Source organism: Struthio camelus, chromosome 2, assembly GCF_040807025.1.
Source record: "Struthio camelus isolate bStrCam1 chromosome 2, bStrCam1.hap1, whole genome shotgun sequence".
In the NCBI taxonomy this organism is placed as follows: Eukaryota; Metazoa; Chordata; class Aves; order Struthioniformes; family Struthionidae; genus Struthio; species Struthio camelus.
Window position 1 is genome coordinate 4870061 of NC_090943.1, and position 18856 is coordinate 4888916.

The 18856-nt window shown below is 40.7% G+C and overlaps 1 long non-coding RNA gene across 2 annotated transcripts in view; it reads right to left on the reverse strand.

Moving 5' to 3' along the window:
• Nucleotides 1-18440, reverse strand: part of LOC138066258 (uncharacterized) — a 29828-nt gene extending 11388 nt beyond the window's left edge. For both annotated transcript variants that reach the window (XR_011139496.1, XR_011139495.1), the window contains exons 1-4: nt 18171-18440; nt 16828-16941; nt 9839-9937; nt 1839-2012 (exon numbers count right to left, since the gene is read on the reverse strand). This is a non-coding gene — a long non-coding RNA (uncharacterized lncRNA). The remainder of the gene's footprint in view (nt 1-1838; nt 2013-9838; nt 9938-16827; nt 16942-18170) is intronic.
• Between the last annotated feature and the right edge of the window lie 416 nt (nt 18441-18856).

Consider the following 18856-nt stretch of genomic DNA (forward strand, 5'->3'; position numbering starts at 1 on the left):
TTGCTACAGTATCATTTAACATTTCCGAGACTATTTCTCTATGAATGTATTACTTTTAAGTCAAAAAAAAATACATAGTCTGCAGCTGCATCAAGAAGCAAGCCAAGGCAGATTCTGTTTTAAAAGTGATGGCTAGGCTTGATATATTGAGGACTTGAGCTAAAGTTTTGACAATGACCTCAATAATTTTTTTGATGTGTTTTCTCCTTCTCTTCCTCAGTTTCCCAAGTTAAAAATGTTGATTTTTTAAATTCCCCTTTAAAAATGATGATTTTACTGCTTTCTTCTAGAAAACATCAACAAAACAACTATGAAAGATACAGTATTTTTGCCGCTTTCTCATGCAGACACACGATTGCACACACACTACAGTTAAAATAGCACAACACTCGGAAAAATACCTATCATTTTCTTTGGGACTAGTGATTGATGCTTTTATTTGTGGTAACCCCCATTCCATTAAGGTTTTGTCAGCGGCACGGAGAGGCTAAAATGGGAGTGGTTCTCCACATATTTGTGACTATGATAGCAATTTGGAAGAATCTGTTTTGCTAATAAATATTTCAAGAAACCACAGAGGCAGTAACACTGCAGCATTATCCAGTTTTCTGCAATAAGTATGAACAAACACTCCAGCAGCAGTGCCTCTGAACGCTAAATGTTGCTTCTATTCGTTTCTTGTTTTTTTTTTTTTTTTAAGAGCAATAAAGCACATCATTCTATCAATTCTACTCTTTTTACGCTTAGAACCATAATGAAATGCTCTGAATGAACGTGGATTGGAAATCTAGGGAAAAAACAAAATGTCATCACTAGCAATAAAGACATTACATGTTGTGGAGCTGCAATTTCTATGGACATGTCTTTCAGTTTTTGGGGAATTTTTTTTTTTCCTTATTAAAGAGCTTGCCAAATCATGACAGACAAGCAGACAGATTTGACACAATCATTTCACATTGCGCAGAATTCCTTCCAAGACGCAGCAGTAAAATTGCCAGTGGTTGCTCTGATTTAAAGTACTTCATTATAACTGCTGGGGAATCGTAGGCAGAGATTTGCAAAGTGAATCGGAAGTAGCTCTACGGGGGAACCAAGTAGCCTGGGGATTCCTGAAGAATAATGAACAAAGTGCTGGTGAAATAATAATTACCCTTGGTGCTTGTAACATGGTTCATCACAGAGCCCTGCGATGCCCTCAGGCAGTCAGATGCAGGCTTTGTATTCTGCACCACTAAAAACGCGCTGTGTCTCTGAAGAGAAGCACGCTACCTGCTAACAGAGCGCATCACCCACTGGATAACTCGGCTTTATAGCAGGGATAGAAGCTCACGTTGATGTTCACAGAGCCTCCTTTCCTATCCCCTTTGTATTAGACAGTTTCCAAACACAGAAGTATTTCTCCTGCTCAGGTGAGTTTAAAATATATATAGACATGATAGAGGAGGGAAAAAAAAAAAAAAAGGAAAGGGGAAGATTTTACAGATTTGAGATTGCTGATAAACAAACTAGGTTTTTTAAGGCGTTTAGGTACCTAATAATTCCTACAGGGAACGATCTAAGTAACTTTACCTGGGAAACTAGAAGTGCTGTTGTCCATATGGACTTTCCCTTTTGAATGAGTCCAGACACCAGGGCAGACAGTTTGCAAAGTTCCTTCTTGTCTCCTTCGGTGTAAATCTAAATCAGTGGTTTTCAGTATCTTCCTATCTGTGAACCGCTATATTTTTTTCCCCTCCAGTGCTTTATAGCAAACGTAAGCCTACAAACAGCTCAGCTCTCTTAGGTACCACAAGCCATCAGGGATCAAATATCATTCTAGAGTAATTCAAAATTATTACCTTCTAAGCTGCTGAAAAACTGAATAGGCAAGAAAGGAGGAGCACAATGACACCAGCCAAATCTTCAGTCCAGGAAGGCTTTGGGTACCGATACCAATGAAGCAGAACTGGATTCAGCCCTGTTCAAAAATATAGTCACCTCTGCGGTGGGACTTGGCAGCTGTATATTCGCGGCTGTGGGATAGGAGAGAACAGGGAGTGGAAAAGGAAGTTGTTAAAATAGTGGAGCTTTTGGAAAATCCAAAGACTGTAACTGAAGAGAGAGATATTATTGATTGTTATATTTGATAATATACATATTTTCATGATAAGGTTATATTTAAACAATCATGTTGAAAACTCATATTGCACAGAAATGGGCACATAGTAAATACCAGAGAGTGGGAGACAGGGACAGGAGGGAGGAAGAACATCTGCCTTTTCTCTAGAAAGATAGTATTTATTGGGAGACTTGGCATCAAGTCACCCCATTTGGTCTGCAGGACTCAGCCACGGCTCACAGCACTGATCTGGAGTTAGCAAGCCCACCAAGGTCCAAGTGGTCACTTGCAGAGCCGCTGAGAAAAGGAGGGTCTCTGTATCCAGTTTGCAGCACTCAATATTTGATCCTCAAAGTATATATGACTGGGCTCCATGCTGTGGGAAGGCAGCTAACCTCTTCCTGGACCAGAGCTGACCATGAGAGCAGTCTCACTGCAGTCATGCTGGGTTTACGTTATCATGTCTACTGGGCTCAAACAAACTCTGCACTGCATAAGTTTTACGGTCAAGGTGTCCACGGCACAATTAATCCATTATCCCAGGTAAATCATACTCAGATTGTGAACAGGAAATGGTATAATTCATATATCAATTCATAGTAAAAAAATAGAGGGGAAAAAAAAGGAAAAAAAGAACAATGCAACCCAAGCCACTGGGGGGATCTGGCACAAAGTTTGGGAAAAATATTGAATGTAACTTTCCTTCTGCTCCGGGAAAGAAATTTCTCATCATACAGTGGTTGCTCAGGAGTGTAATTTACGAGTCCATCATTATCTCTTCATCTTTCCAGTAAAACAGCTATTGCCAATCCTATTTTGTTGCAGTCCCTTCTTTTTGAGATCCTGTTATCTTTCCACCACTTTGCAGCGTGTCCAGAACACCTCTGATCTCAAAGGAATGTCAATTAAATAAGCTTAATTTCCCAGCATGCAAGTAAACTTCATCCAGCTCTGGCAGATGTCTTTGCAAGGAGTAGGTGACAGCTTCTGTTTGTTTCTTAGATAAGGTCTTCCAATCACGCTCTAAAAATTTCCCCCTCTTCCCAGTAATATTTTATTTTGTGGAACCATTCATTATATCAAATTGGGTCTTGACAGGCAGTAATGGCTCATTTACAAATAAACCTGGTTAACGGTGAGACTGGACGAGAAGGACAAGTATATGCAACTGCATCTCCTTCAAGAGGAAATCAGAAATATCCAGTTGTCTTCCTCGAGCCCTGTAACATGTCCCGTGTCCTCCAATTCTCTTTTTTCCCAAGCAATAGATGGCTGAAAGAAGAAGGAGCAGGGAATTATGCCCGTGATCACCCTGGAATTGCAAACAACTATGACGTGCAGCAAATCAAAACTGAACTTCCTCTGAGTGCCTTGGATTTTTGTTATGGTGTTCGGGGTTTTTTTGTTTTGTTTTTTTTTTTTAGTTTCTGGCAGGTTTATAGCTGGGCTTGTTACCTCTGCCTCACTCTGTGCTGCATATCATGAGCTTGTACAGAGCAACACACAGAGGAGCAGAGCAGTGATGGCACCAGAGCCTGCCTGGGCTCCTCAAACCCCCAGTAGGGTATTTTTAGTATCACACATCACTCAGGAAAGGCAGTGGCACTTCCTTGCTGCGTGCAGCGTTTCCATGATATCAGGGTGAGGTCTGGGAGAAATCAGTTCCCATCATTCCCATTAAACCAAACTGGAGAGCTTTTTCTAAATGCCAGAAAGGGTAGTATTAAAATATTACAGCTGCGGATCCTAACTGGTAACAGGCTTTACAGATAGATAGTCTTAAAAAATTAGTAAAGGAGATTAAAGATGTGGAAAGCTTTTCAGCTCATTTGTTAATGTAAGAGCTTTAAGAGTGAAGGTTAGAAGCTAACTGCAAGATCGCTATCCTACGCTGATGGTAAAGGTAAATATGATTTCTTACAGTGCAGAGACAACCTTTTCTGTCTCACACAAAGGGATTAATCAGGAAGGCAGCTCAGTGTTGTAATAAAAAAGGAAGAAGTTTGCAGATGCTTCCTTTGTAAAGGCAACTGTTTTCAAACGGCCAAATCTGCATTTACCGCAGCTAAAATCATCACAAAATCCTGTGGTTACAGGTTTCTTTTTCTTCGCAAACAGTGAGATTAGTTGACTGTTGCAACATCCTGATATAGTCTAGACGCAAGATGAAATGGAGGCCCAGATGCGAGATAGCTCTAATGACCAGAATTAACAAGGATACTGACCATTATTAAATCTGGCTTTAATTGTCTGTGTATCTGGGGGTGGGGGAGATACTTGTGTATGTGGTCTATTTTCCAGAAAATAATGTAATGACCTCAAACGGGGGACTTAAATGCAAGAAGACCAGTGCAATGATTTCCAATCATTTGGAGAGTTATACATCTGAGAATCAGCAACATAAGACATAACCGGCTATATTTTGACAAGCGGTGATTCCAGAAAGGATTCAGAAGGAAAGAAGAGAAGATTCCCCGTGATCCTGAGTCAAGTGCTGGGAAAGAGGGTAGAAACAATTTTTTGATCTATAAATGGGAGAATAATGGATTGTTTTTCCTCTCTATAGTGTTTCGGTGGGTTTCGTCCCGGAAAACTGCAGCCCATGTGGAGTGTTGGTGAAAAAAATTAACTGACCAAATCTTACAGAAGATATTTTGACAGTGACACTAAATATCTCCGGCACAGACATCTGCTGCTGAGCAGGTCATATCAGGCTCATTTTAGTCAATGGTAAGAAATAGGCACGGTTCAGGTACAGGTCATATAACTTCTTTCAGGTGTTTATTTTAGGGTGAGATAAATTGTAGTCTGGATTCCACTGACTGCTTTGACTCAATGTCCAATGAGGTGCAGAGTCAAGAGGGAACAGCTCCAATGGAGCTATCCTTATTGTAAAAATTGGTATTTCATTGTATAAATCCCAGAGGCAAAGTCAAAAAAAGCAGTCCATTTTGGTTATCAAAAAGATGACTGAGAGTTGACTGATAACACTCTAACATGCGTATACCATATTGGAAGGAAATGAAACATTTCGATCAGCTCTTTTATCTATGCCTTCCTATGCAAAAGGCATAGGAAGAATAGCTGAAAATTAAAATCAAATTAGAAATAAAGTATGCTTTTAATACTTAAAATAGTAAACGAGTCCAAGGGCAAACCATAAATCTCCCTTTCTGAAGTCTTGAAAATCAAAATAAATGTCTTTCTGGAGGAGATGCTATAACCAGACACAAATTATTGAACATGGGCTCAGCATGGGTTATATTTCACCAGTATAGTCCTAAAAAACATCCGTGATCCTTTTCAATTTTGCTTCTAATGTTATTAATAAAGACATTGATAAAGCATTTGGGAACGGTTTTATTTCTGTAAGCATACAGAGATTCAACACACTGGAAATCTAAAGGATTGGTTTGTACAGAACTGCATTTGTGCAGGTCCCACAGCATGCCCCTGCACACAGGGACTAACCAATGTGACCCATCTGTCTGGGGCTGTGCAGATTTCTTCTTTCTTCCAGCACAAGCAAAGGTGAGAAAGCTGCTACTCTCTGGACACAAACCTGTGCAACATGCTCTAAGTGACCCTGACTGAGCAAGGGGGATGGACGACATGATCTCCAGAGGTTCCTTCCAACCTCAGCTGTTCTGTGATTCTGTGATACTCCAAAATCATATCTGGCCTGTCAACCGTATGTGAATGCTAGTGACATTGAGGTGGGCTTTGGCAGGCAGAAGATTATATTAGGTGATGAAAGGTCATGTTAGATGGTGACTTTTACTGTAAACTCTATGAGTTTCAACACTCCCTGTGTCAGAAAGCTGGACTGCTTTCTCTAGCCCTGAGTCAGGAGTTACAGGAAGCTCATTCCTATACACAAGAGCAGAAGAGTTATCATGATCCACTGCCTTATCTTCCCAGCTCTCCTGTATAGAAAGAGGCATTATATTTCCTATTTATTTCATCTCTAATTTTTTCAGATATTGTAATCTGAAATTGAGATAATTCCTTCCTTCCTCCTCCTCCCCCTCCTTCTTCTTTTTTCTTTTCTTCTTTCTTTTCTCTTTTTTCTTTTCTCTTTTCTTTCTCTCTCTCTTTCTTAAAGTAGTGCACAACAAAAGTACGTTCACTCATTTTTTTTTGCTCATGGAAAACAATTTCTCTTTATTTACAAAAAGATGACCTGAATAAGTGTCTTGGATTTTCTGTTTTGTTTTGTTTTAATATGTGAAATTGTGGTGTGCGACAACTCTCAGAAATGATCAAAATCAAAGAAAAGATGTATGATATTTGTAAAAGGAAATGTAGTTTAGGTTTAGAGAGAACTCAGTCTTTTAGCTTCAATAGATTCTTATTCGTTACATAGTTCAGCCACTTAAACAGAGACACAGACATTTAATAAGGAAGACATGAAAAATGAACAAAAATTATCCTGTATTTACCAGATAAATTGGTTGCCACAAATTCTACCAAAACTTTAGAGATTGCTGCTCTGATTAGGACTAGTGTCTTCATTAGATCTTTGTCCAGTGCAGGCCGGACTGCACAGAAAAGCCGTTTCCCTTTTCTCAACAAGTTACACCATTTATAGTCTTGATAGTCCCTGCAACAGGCACTAAAGTTACTTATTCAGTACAAGATCCTGCCTAGATTTGCTGCAGCTTAGGGCAAAGTCTAATACCTAAATCTGTGGCTTTTTTGTTCCAGACACTCAAGTAAAGTAACATGATAAAATCAAAGCAGACAAAAATATGTGTTTACCAGCACCACTCCAACTTTCACTAGGGACAAATCTCCCCAAAATAAAACTGAAATCATTTAAAGTTCAGATTACTATTTCTGTTAGGATTGATGGATGGATTGATAATGCAGATGGAGAATGAGAGAGGGAGAGACATCTTGTTCATCTACTAAAACCTGTTTCTGTATACCTCAAAAAAGGAAAGGCATCAAAAGTTGATTTGGGATTATATCCATCTAAAAAAAGGCACTCACGGCAGAAGTAGACTCTCCACTGGGGGAAGAGCAGCTGGACTGCTTTATACTAGTTGCAGATCTGGCCCCAAAAAACAAGTTTCAGAGGAAAATTAGATAAAATGTCAGAAATACTAATTGCATATCCAAACTCCATTTATAGTTTAATTTGCAAATCTGTCACTTGACAGCTTTCACATAATTCCAGATGTCTCTTTTAAAGAGACTTTGAAATGTGCAGTATACCAGAGCTACTGCATTATTGAGCGAATGTCAAATTACAAAAGAAACATTCAATCATAGATTGATAGCACTGAAATTAAAGAAGGAAAAACTTCCCAGTTCTTCTTAACCATCTCGTTGCCATTATCGCATCAGACAAGCAGTTCATTTTCTAATATTGCCACCTTTCAATGCCTGGGGCAATGACATTTTCTCCTTCTACCTGCAAACTTCCCTCATTTAGGTTTATCAGTGCCATGACTTCACATTATGTGACATGATGTGCTTTTGTTTGGCAATGTCCAGTTATGTGTGGATGGATATTTACAGTTTCTTTCCTCCACCTTCTTGTGGTCCTTCATGATGCATCATAGCCCTCCTAAAATAACCCATGGGCTGCTAACCATGAACTCTTCCCAGCGGTGGTGGATCCAAGCCCTCTCCATTTAAGGCAGTAAAGATGTGAATCCTTCCTTGCTAGTGGGACTACCTCGGTCACTTGCCTACTAAGTGAAAGGAGGGCAGAGAGTGGAGGAGCTTTGCTCAGTTAGGCATTTTCCATCAGAAGAAGGTGGCCAAGTCTGGGTCTGGAAGAGAAGGTCATGTTCAAAGTGTTCCCTGAGCTCTGGAGGAGAGGAGCTTAGATACTGCACATGACACTGCCTGTGTACCCTCAAAGACTGTATGAAGAGGTTCATAAACTCTTTTAGACTAATTAAAATCATCCTGTTTGGGTCACACACCTTCTTCTTAGGTATGTCTCAACTTCTCAGCTACACATCTAGTGCCTGTGGCCCGGGTTCTGCCTTCTGTCAGTTCCTATGTTACCAAATCTCCTATAACCTGCTACATCTGAATTTTGATCATTGCCTTATGAATTATTCACAGTGATGGACCTTGGCTGCCATCTAAACATGGGATTATAATTATGTTATAAATCATTAATTAGTAAAACAATCTTGTCTGTCGTTTTTGTCAAACACATTAGGCTCGTTAGAGGTATCTATTTGTTCTGTCCTGCTATCCACTAAACAACTGCAACATCGCTATACAAAGTCGTCTGTTTTTTCCCTGCAATAATATTTTACTTTTTTTTTATTTTCCACTGATGAGGACAGCTGAAGCTTTTCTAAAACTCTTATGAGGATAAGTAATGCAGCTGTTGGCTGTCTCTACCTGGTCCTATCTATCCCCATGCCGCCACTGTTTCAGGTGACCAGCTTAGCATGCAAAAATGGACTTGTCTGCAGATGCAGTATCAAGTACCGCTGGCTCCAGATGCACTAACAAGAAGCTATCTTGGCAGATCTGAACACTCTTTTGGAAAAAGCATCTCTTCGTTGACCTCAGATGCCTCCTGAACAGATAAAACTTCTAAATTAGGTACCTAAATAGAACTTTTGGAATATATCTGCAAGAAGAGAGACCACGTGATGCAAACAGTGAAACACACACACATCCTTTTTGTACATTAGTTAATTTCTAAATGAAGTTATAAATAAACTATTGTTCAAAAATACTAATCAGAATTATAGGTCATTGCCTGCAGCTTTCTAAACTGGCAATACAATTGCAGAAAAAAAGTACAAAAACCTCCATATTTATAGGAAGATAATGAGATGCAATGTGCTTCTATTAGAAACTCTTTCCAAGCACAAGGGAGAGCCCAAGCAAAAGATCAGATAGAAAGACCATTGTAAAGCTTCATAAATCTTGATTATTTCTGGGTGATGGTCTCCATGTGTGGAATTTGAAGGTTAGAACCACTCTTTTTCTCCACAGACTAGCATTTTGACTCTCTTCTGCAGAATAAATCAACAAATCTTATGATCTTTCAGTTTTAGAGTTTTGGTTTTCAGTTATGACCATATTAAGAGCTCCAATTCACATTACTTCTCCCATTCTTCCTCTACCTTCCTTCACTTCACTTGGTCCAGAAAAATTACCTTTTGGCCATATATTTGTAGAATGATTTCAATTTTCCATACATCTTCCTTTCACGTTCGTGGGGGGAAAAAAAAAAAAGGATGATAGAATCTGTAAACTCCATCTCCCTCCACAAAAAAACCAAATAAACCTCAAAGCATTTTCTGGTATTTAGGCTTCTCTTTTCCACAGTAGTGTGAGTTTTTAACCAGATGAGGTTATAAATCTCATCCAGAAGTGAATAGTTATATTCAGTTCATATTTGGCATCAAATTTTATTCAGAACACAGGGCTGCAAAACAGGATGGCAGAAGAGTTTGTCACACACAAGATATTTTTGATTTAAGTAATCTTCCTTTTTTTTTTAACCCCTTAACAAATACACGCACAAGGGAGAACTTGCTGCACGCCAAACCCAAAAATAATGCAGTTGCGTACTTTACGAGCAACTGGATCTTCTTGGCCATACCTTGAACTTAGCAGCACATTAACACCATTGATATCAGGCCTGGCTAATGTTTTTGTCTAGAAATGGTCTTGCAGCTTTCTACTTCTATGCAGTTGAGTAGTCACTATATAAGAAATATGACAGTGAAATTAATGAGTGCTGAGACTGACCTGACGGCTGATCTTTCAGCAGCAATATTTCCCAAGTCTTGACAGGCAAAGGCACTTGCTTGTGTTTATCTCTGCCTTTGCATTCCTGGAATAAAATTTCTGAAGGGGAAACAGAGTGGAAATAAGAAAGAAAGTAAGAAAGAAAAGAGAGAGAAAAAAAAAAGTCCAGACATATACATTGAAACAAATGAGCTGAAATACTTTGTTGGAAGGAAGCAGGTTTTTATGTGGTTTTCATATATCCTTCGCTCTATAAAATGTCTATAATTTGACAGCACCGTATTTAGTTGTAGTTGGTACTCCAGAGTTTTTTTGTCACCATCTTCATACCCTTGTGTGCTATCTCTACCTTCTAGCACATTGTCATTTTTATTGCTTTCCCCTCAAGACCTTTCTCTAATTTCTCTCTTCTTTTCAAATCAAAGTCCTGTCTTGGCAGGAAACAGGATTTTCAGAGGGTCTAGATAACACACTGAGGATTTTATCATTTCCTCTTTAATTTTAGTTTTCATATCCTTCTTGTTTTTAGATTTTATTGAACTTTTTTCTTAATCCCTTCCAATTGGGCTCACAATTAGATAATATATCAGAACAGCCTATGCTACCAAAGAGGTTGATCCATGTAACGCAATTTTCAGAGCCTGATTCCTAGCACAGGCTTCTAGTGTTATTTCAGCCATCCTACGTTACATGAAACATTCACATTGGACTGGTAGATACCACACAGAACCTACAAGAGACCAGTGCCTTCCAGATCAGTGGTTGAAGGACGGCAGAATATCCCTTAGGGTCCTAAAAAGACATTAAGGGGAAAACTAATTGCTTAAAAAAAGACATCTAGAATCTCTTGACTGATGCTCAAATACCATATCAGAAAGGTACAGCTTTCCATTGGGTCCTGTGTCAAAAGCAACTTCCTGATGCACGTATGTCAGATGCCCAAGGTGACCTTGTTTAGGTAACTGTCTCCTATCCTACCGCCGGTGTCTATTGGCTAACCATCCAGCTATAAGCTAGCCTTCTTAGATTCTTTTCTCATTTAATGGAGAGATGGGTTATACAAAGGGAGATTTACCCAGTCAATGTTCAGACACAGTTCAATACAACCTCGCATGAGCAATGCTGCTAGAACATGGCGTAGGACACCCAGCTGGCATCAAAAGTCACATATTTCAGCAGCAGCCTGCAGTTGGACCAGTGTAACCTGGCTGTGAAAATGCAGCATACCTGAGTGCCATAACTTCCAGGAGATGGGGAAAGCAACTTTTTGTACAGCTCTGCCTTCAAAGACAGCCTAGCCATGCTCTTCAGAACCTTCTTACTACCGTGAATGGAGCAATATCTCAAGGAAAAGAAAGAAAGAAAGAAAGAAAGAAAAGAGAAAGAAGGAGAAAGAAAGAAAGAAAGAAAGATCATGCCCCTTCTTGAAATTATTGCAGCCCAAAAAAAAAGAAGAGAAAAAGATAACAGTATAGTCATTATTTGGTGAAATCTAGAGGCATCTCAAGTGAATAGAGAATTTCCCCCTTATGTTTGTGTATGTCTTGCTCCTTATCAGGGATCGTTTTGCCTGCACTGCTAAAAGGGTGTCCCCCTGCTCATCCTGACTTCCTGCCGTGCCTTAAGATCCTCTCTTTTCCTATCTGTAGACCTGGGCTTCCATCCAAAAGAAGCCAGGCTATATAATGGGATAGTTTTGTCCTGGCATGTAGCTGAGGTGCGTGCATCTCCATATCATATCTGCATCTTCAGGCACAGCCAGGGTGGTCCTATAATGGACCCCACAGGAACAAAATGAATCATAAGAAACCTGCTACTCAAAGTGAAGTGATTTTCAAGAAAAATATTGCACAGGTCATACTCTCTCCACAGCAAAATAATTTTAATTAATTGTTTAATTCAATCTTCTTGTGAGAATATCCTAGGTGTTTGTTAAAGTACATTATTTCTGTATCTTAAAATGGGGTCTGAGGGGTTGTTGCATGAAATGTACTAAATATCTCATTTCCATGAGACAGACATCATTCTGTGTGATAGGGGAGATTTAATAGTATGAAAGCAGTGATGACCCAGAAAGGTAAATAAAAAGGTAATTACTCCCTTCTCACAATTCTGGAAAAAAAAAATGTTTCCAGGAAGAAAAAAGAAGCTGGTTAAAATTATAACTCTAACTTTTTTTTTCACCAAAAACCTATTTAAAAATGCATTCCATTGTTTGGATGACAAAGCTTTTTCACTGGGTAGATAAAATTACCAGCTCTTCCAACGTATTAATCACATTTGTCATTGTTAAAATTTCATGTTGTTTGTTTCCCACGTCATTTAGGGAACCCTTTGAGAAAAAAATAATCTTAACATCTTAATTAAGGAGCACTGATTCTCCCTCCCCCACCCCCCACCCCAATAAAACAGGAATCTTATTTTAGCCATCTGGACCCAAAATAAAGATACAGCTGGCAATGGAAATATATTAGCCCATGGGGGTGCGATTTAGTCTCTCCAGACTTCAGAGGAGGGATTCATCTACTTAAGTAGAGCTGCCCATCGGCATTTGAGATGCTCTTGTGTTGAGGGCACCCAGGACATCCACACGGGCCTGACAAACATGACACAGGACGTATGGGAAATTTCTGTCCTTCTGGAGTGCAGCTGTGAAGCAGGCAGGACACCTGCAGGCAATTGCGCTGGGAAGCAGAATCCTTCCCTATATCTCCATGGACTGTAAAGAAAGTAGCTGTTGTTGTCCACCTCAAATTCAAAAATTTGCAATACTGGTGTCTGCATTTAGTCAGCTGGATCTCGCTCATCCACTGCTTACAGCTGTATATAGCATCAGTTGAAGATAACATATAATCAGATTTCTTATCAGATTTGGCCATTTCATTCCGTAATATTGGCATAAAGAGGCCCAAACAGGTCTCTGCAGTTGTGAATCCTTCACTGCAGGGGGTATTTGTCTGATACACTACTTTATCTCTTCACCTCAGGTAAATCTTGTTACTTTCTCCCTGGTCTCCCAAAGGAAGTGACTACAGCCCGCAGTGCACTTTATGGCTTGGCTTGGGTGTTTAACTGCCTTTGAGGGTCATATACCAGATGGGAAAAGAGAGAACATCTCTGGAAATGCTCTAGTCTACATTAACTGCTGTATCCACAACATATCAGGGTCTCAGGTAAATATTTAGACCGTGGATGGTGGGCCAAACAACCCTTCCACTTCTCAGCTTAAGCCACCTTCAGTCAAGCACAGGCTCTCCAGATGAACTTTTAGGGCTAGACAGACTAAATTTGCCTCTGTCATGCTATGCACGATGCAAACCCGTTTTACATGCCTCACTGTGGTGACCTGAAAGGAACATATGGTTTGCTGCACACAATTTTTCTTCCATCTGGCTTGTGTTAAAATTGGGAAGGGAAAAAGGGGGATGGATGGAAGAGGTATGGTGAATACATGCAGCCCTGAGTGTTTTCAATGGAGCACTAATTGAAATGTTGTAGATACTGTTTGCCTCAGCTGTGGCTGTTCATAATAATTAGGGTGATGGATTTAAAGAGGAACAGAAAAAAAAAAAAAAAACAGCTTTCTTGTCTCAGAGAGAAAGAAATTCAAGCACTGAGTCTGAGATTTGAGAGTCTATTAAACTCCTACAGTTCATGAACTGGGCATGTACAAGTCCTGATACCGGAGATGTATCCAACAGGGAGCTGGCTGACAAAATTGTGAAGCCACTTCTATCTATCTTCTTTAAAAGTTTGCAGTGATTAAGAGAGGTCCCTAATGACGGTAAAAAACCCAAATATTACGCTAATCTTCAAAAAAGGTGAGGAGGAGGATACAGAGAACCACATGGCAATCAGCCATACCTCAATCCTTGGAAAAATTATGCAGCAACTCCTCATAGAAGGCATTTTTAAAGTACTTGGAGGTGAAAATTATTAGAAACAAGCAACATGAACTTACTAAGGGAAAATCATTCTTGACCAATCTACTGTCTTCTGTGAGAAAATGATTGCATCTGCTGGTGAGTGGAGATGATGTTTATCATGACTTTAGTAGTGCTTTCAACATGTTTTCACATAGTGTCAGGGTATTTGGTATGTGAGAACATCTGCTTCATTAAGGTTATCTGATCAAGGACCTTTTCAGTGCAAAAGGGATAACAAGTAAAGGGGAAGCCGTAACAAAACACTCAGAGACAGAGACCTACCAGAAAAGGGATAACAGAGCCAATGACCAAGACCAAAAGTCTCCTGTTAGTGTTTGACGGGTCATTAAGAAACTGTGAGACCTGGACTTTGTAAAGAAGGAGGAAATGAGGAATATGATGATTTTCAGAAAAGAGGGGGGCCTGTGGTACTGTGTAAAACTTTCAAAGGAAAACTGAGGGAAGGCAGTCAGGGAGGAACAAAGAGGAGAATAGAGAGGAGAGGGTATAGAAGAGGCTGGTGTAAGCTGTTGCTGGTCAGTACACTTATGAGACGAGCCCTGTGCCTAATCACTGCAGTCCATCCTACCTTCCTATTAAATCCTTTCTTAACTATCTTTCTGCGTAATCTCACTCTCTGCCTCAGGTGTGAGTGCTGTAAGGAACTCGGTGCCAGAAACTGGAGAGATGTGAGTGAGTGAATTTGGGCCAGCAACCAGAGTCAGACCTCCAGTGACAGCATGGTCCCCCATGTCTATGGTGCTGGCAACTGGGGTGAGTGAGGGTCCTAGTGACAGCAGCTGGTGGAACCACAGCATTGTGGGGCTTGTATCAAGGGTGTCAGCTATTGAGGTGACCTTTGTGAGCGAGTTTAGGGGCAGCAATTGGTGTCAGCTCTCTGGCAATGGTGGTCTCCATGTCCGTGGTGCCAGCAACTGGAGTGGGAGATGACCCACTGGAGCGGGACCAGGGGCTGTAGGGTTTGTATGTCCTGTATGCCAGCTTCTGGGGGTGCTGTAGTAAATGCGAGGTGAGGGTCTAGGTGTCAGTGGCCTGAGCTGGACCATAGATTGTAGTGCTTGTGTGCCTGGGCAACAGCAGCTGGGGGACCCAGAGCATATTTTCCTCAAATCTGCTGTGCGTGGGGTATGTGTGCCATTTGCTAGAAACTTCAAGTGAGACTAACATCCTTACAACCCAGTTGGGGAGATATGGACTGGATAGGTGGATTACAAGGTGGATGGGAAACTGGGCTGGGCTCAAAGGGTTTGAACTTTAACTGGAATGCGGTTATGACCGAGGTTCTCAGTACGCAGTACTGTTTCTCATTTTTGTCAGTCTCATATAATGAGAGAGAATGTACCCTGAGGGCAAGTGACACAGCCCAGCTTACTTCCCTACAGTAAAAATTGCTCCCCTTCACCTCCCAGACTGAGTGGCCCCATCCAAAATGTCTCCTGCGAGCATGCTGTGGCTCATGGTCTCCACTGAAATGTGATCAGGTGCTGTCTGGGGAACCACTAGCTGGTAGAGGCCGAAACCATACCAGGGAGGGAGCTAACAACTGAACAGTCTCTGTGGGACAGTACTCAGGGACATGCCGTGGCCATAGTTAACTTGATGACAAAGATGTAGCCTCTGGATCTGAGGTCTGGAGTCCAAGAGTGTCTTCTGGATTTAGAAGTCCCACTTGACTCGTGGGTTAGGTTCAACTGGTTTGTGTGCCTGGGAAGTAGGACAAGGCTCTTCTCAACCTCAGAGGAAGGGGTCCGACCTGTTCTGTATCTGTTGTACCAATTCCAGCTGTTAGCTCTTAAAGCAGAGGTCTACCTCTTCCTCTGCTTGGAGGGCTTGCTCCCAAGGGACCTCAAACCTGGCTGAGTTCTGCACGGGCTATTGCATTGCAATTGTAACGGAAAAGTTAATCTGTTGCTAGTTCAAGGAGGGAAAACAAAAGAAGTATGAAGATAAATCAAGCCTATTTTAACCATATGATGTGTGATTAGGACTTGGTCCCCAGGGACAGGTGTCAAGGAGCCCGCATTCTGTTCTTGCCACCAGCTTGAAAGTGTTTCAATTCATACTTGAGGTACTTCTCTTCTTTCTCTCCCACCACCATCTCATCAGTGATATAATGCTCTTAAATCTCAGTTCGCTCAGCGCCTAACACAGGGGAGCTCTGTTTGTTCCTCAGCGAAGGGCTTTCTGGCACAGCCGTCATATAACACTAATGACACTAGAAATGCCAGTTACTGCTCTCCTGAATGTCAGAACTGATTTCTTTGGAAGTGTTTCAAAGGATCTTCTGGTCTCTCTCCTGGAAGCTGCACACTCCTCCCTTCCCTTTTCCCTTAATGCTAATATCTTGCTTTATTGGCAGAGAACGCAAAGCAGGCAGAGGTAGAGGGGAAAAAACAATGCAGAAAACCTTGTTCAGCTGCACCCTTCATCCCTACCTCTAAGCTGCAGCACACAGTGATTTTAAGCAGCCAAAAACCTTTTTTTTTTCCTTTCCATGATGAAAAAACACTTTTTTTGCTCAAATAGAGGAAATAATAGAAAAGATTTCTGCCACTGTCACTAAGAGTGACCAAAAAAAAGATTATTTTGTTGCTTATTTTTTCCCAGGAGGCCAACTAAATCTATTGTTCAGTCTATCCGTGAGCCTTTTTATTCCACTAAGAGAAGAAAAATAAAAAATGAAAATGTAAAATGATTGTATGTAGGCATTTGAGTGAACTGAGTACAAACTGTCTTTTGACTAACCGGCTAAACTTGCAGTGATTATTTAGTATTACAGAACACACACCAATAATACCTTGAATTCCCTATCGCAGATGAGTATGACTTTTGTGCTTGGTGCTGTACAAATGCAGAACAAAGACACCCAGAGCTGGAGGTGGCTCTGCGCTTTTTCCTTGCAAGAAGTATATCTAAAGTGTTTCCAAGCTGTCTGCTCAGGTGCATTAAAAAACAAACTAGAGCTGCACAACCTTTAAATAGAGAAAACTCTGATAAGCTGCTAAGATTAGTCAATATAAAAAGATCAAAAATCAGATCTACCTGAAGCCTATTCAGTCACTGCTGGTCAGGTTTTCCTCTCCAGTCTTGCTTGCAACACAACAGCACTCAGTTGCTTCCTGGTTTGCAGCAAACTCCATGAAGTACCTTCTCAATCTAAGGATTACAGATATGTGTGCCTTTCAGTGAAACAGAACATAGAGTAAACCCAGTGAAAACAGCTTGAAGACTTAGGTCATCCCCTACAAGCACCTTGTAGTCTAATGGTTTCCTCAGCACTGCTTAAAATGGGTGATCTGTTGTCATACTTCTTTTAGTACGTCTTTGATTGCTAAGGAGGATGAAGTATAGTTTGTGCAAAACACAAGATCCGCTACTGAACACAGGACAGAAGGCTGTGTCTTTCAAGCTATTTTCAAGGCATTATACTTTATGCATAAATAAATCAAGATATATGCATTTAAAAAGTATCTCTTGAAACTTCTGACTATATTTAGATCTCAGATTATATCATCTGAGATGGTCTCTAGGTACATACTTAGATCTTCAGGGTTTGATCTTGAAGGTTAGGAACATAATGAATAATGCAAAAGTGGGATGCAGACACAGGATGAGGGACAGAGGGAGAGAAACTCCTAAAATGGCTGATTTTACTTCGAAAAGTTATCTCATTTGACATTAGAGGCACTAATTACAGAGATTAATATATGACTATACTTATAAATTATGCACTTCCAAAGTTATGGTGAATCCAGGCCATATACCTATCTCCCAGAGAAATAAATAAATAAATAAAAGTAGATCAATTATTATATGACTTAGGTGTCTAATTACCTTAAAAAATGTTCCCTTGAATACCAAATTCATGTACGGGGATTCAAGAACTTTTTCAGTGTCTACTGAATACCTTCTTTTTCGTAGCACGAATATGTAAGAAAAAGGTTACACTCTCGAGCTGACATTGGAGGCATTTCTTTTGAATAGGATAGGACAGGAAAAGCTTAGAATTTCTGAAAAGCAGGCCGGACAATATCTCTGTTGCTTTCAGTCGTGTATCTGCTCCTGTTGCTTGTTTTTCAATCAAAAAACAACCCTTTGTTTGAGAATCCCCATTAGTTGCTGTGGAGATAATTATGAGGCCTGGGAAAAAAATGGCTTTTCTAGGTGAGGATGTGAAAAGAGGAAGAGACAAATTCCTGGAGCAACAGTTATCTTGTGTGCAGATTTCTTAGTAATTAAAAAAAAAAAAAGAAAAAAGAAAAGGAGGAAGCAAACAGAAAGCTCTGGGCTAAAAATCAGACTCTGGGCTAAAAATCAGACTCTAGGCATCCGTGCGAAAGGAAGACAGAGACAAGATCTATCACAACGCAAAAGAAAGGTTTCACCTCATTGTTCATAAACGTCTGTAATGTAGACCTTCTGTCTGAGCTGGTCCCCTGAGGCTCCTTCAGGAGATCTAATCAATTCCATCAATGGACTCCAAGCTTCAATTCATCTCATCCTCAAGTAGACATCTAATATAGGTCCGAGGGGCCAGGTTGTAAAAGTGCCTATTTTTGTCCAGTGATGGTCAGGGAAGACCGGGGTGATAAGACCACGTACATGTCTGCATTGCAGACGAGACGTGTAGAAAATCCCACCCAAGGGGAGGAGAGCAGTTTGTGGGAATATTGTTTCAGCAGAGCTATTAAGCCAACACTTCATATGCAAGGGTCGTCCAATGCCCTCTCTCCTTCTGTCTACTTCCCCCCTCATGTGGCTGTGGTGGTTGCAACAGACACCCTGGCAGCGCAGCAGGGAAGTATTTCTCTTATAGCTGCTACATGACAGGCCCAGCTGGCAAGACCAGATCTGTCACAAGAGATGATTGCAAAGGCAAGAGACAGTGGCACTGTGTAGCAGCCACAAAACAGGCATTGCGTAGCAGACGTCTGTGCTTAAAGAAGTTCCTTTAGAAAGCACAGCAACGTTACACCCTCATGTAATCTGGTTCATGCACTAATTCAGGTAAAAATTGATCAGCATGGTCAGAGGTTGCAGTAGGGCCACCGTCATGACCAGCCCTCTGGGA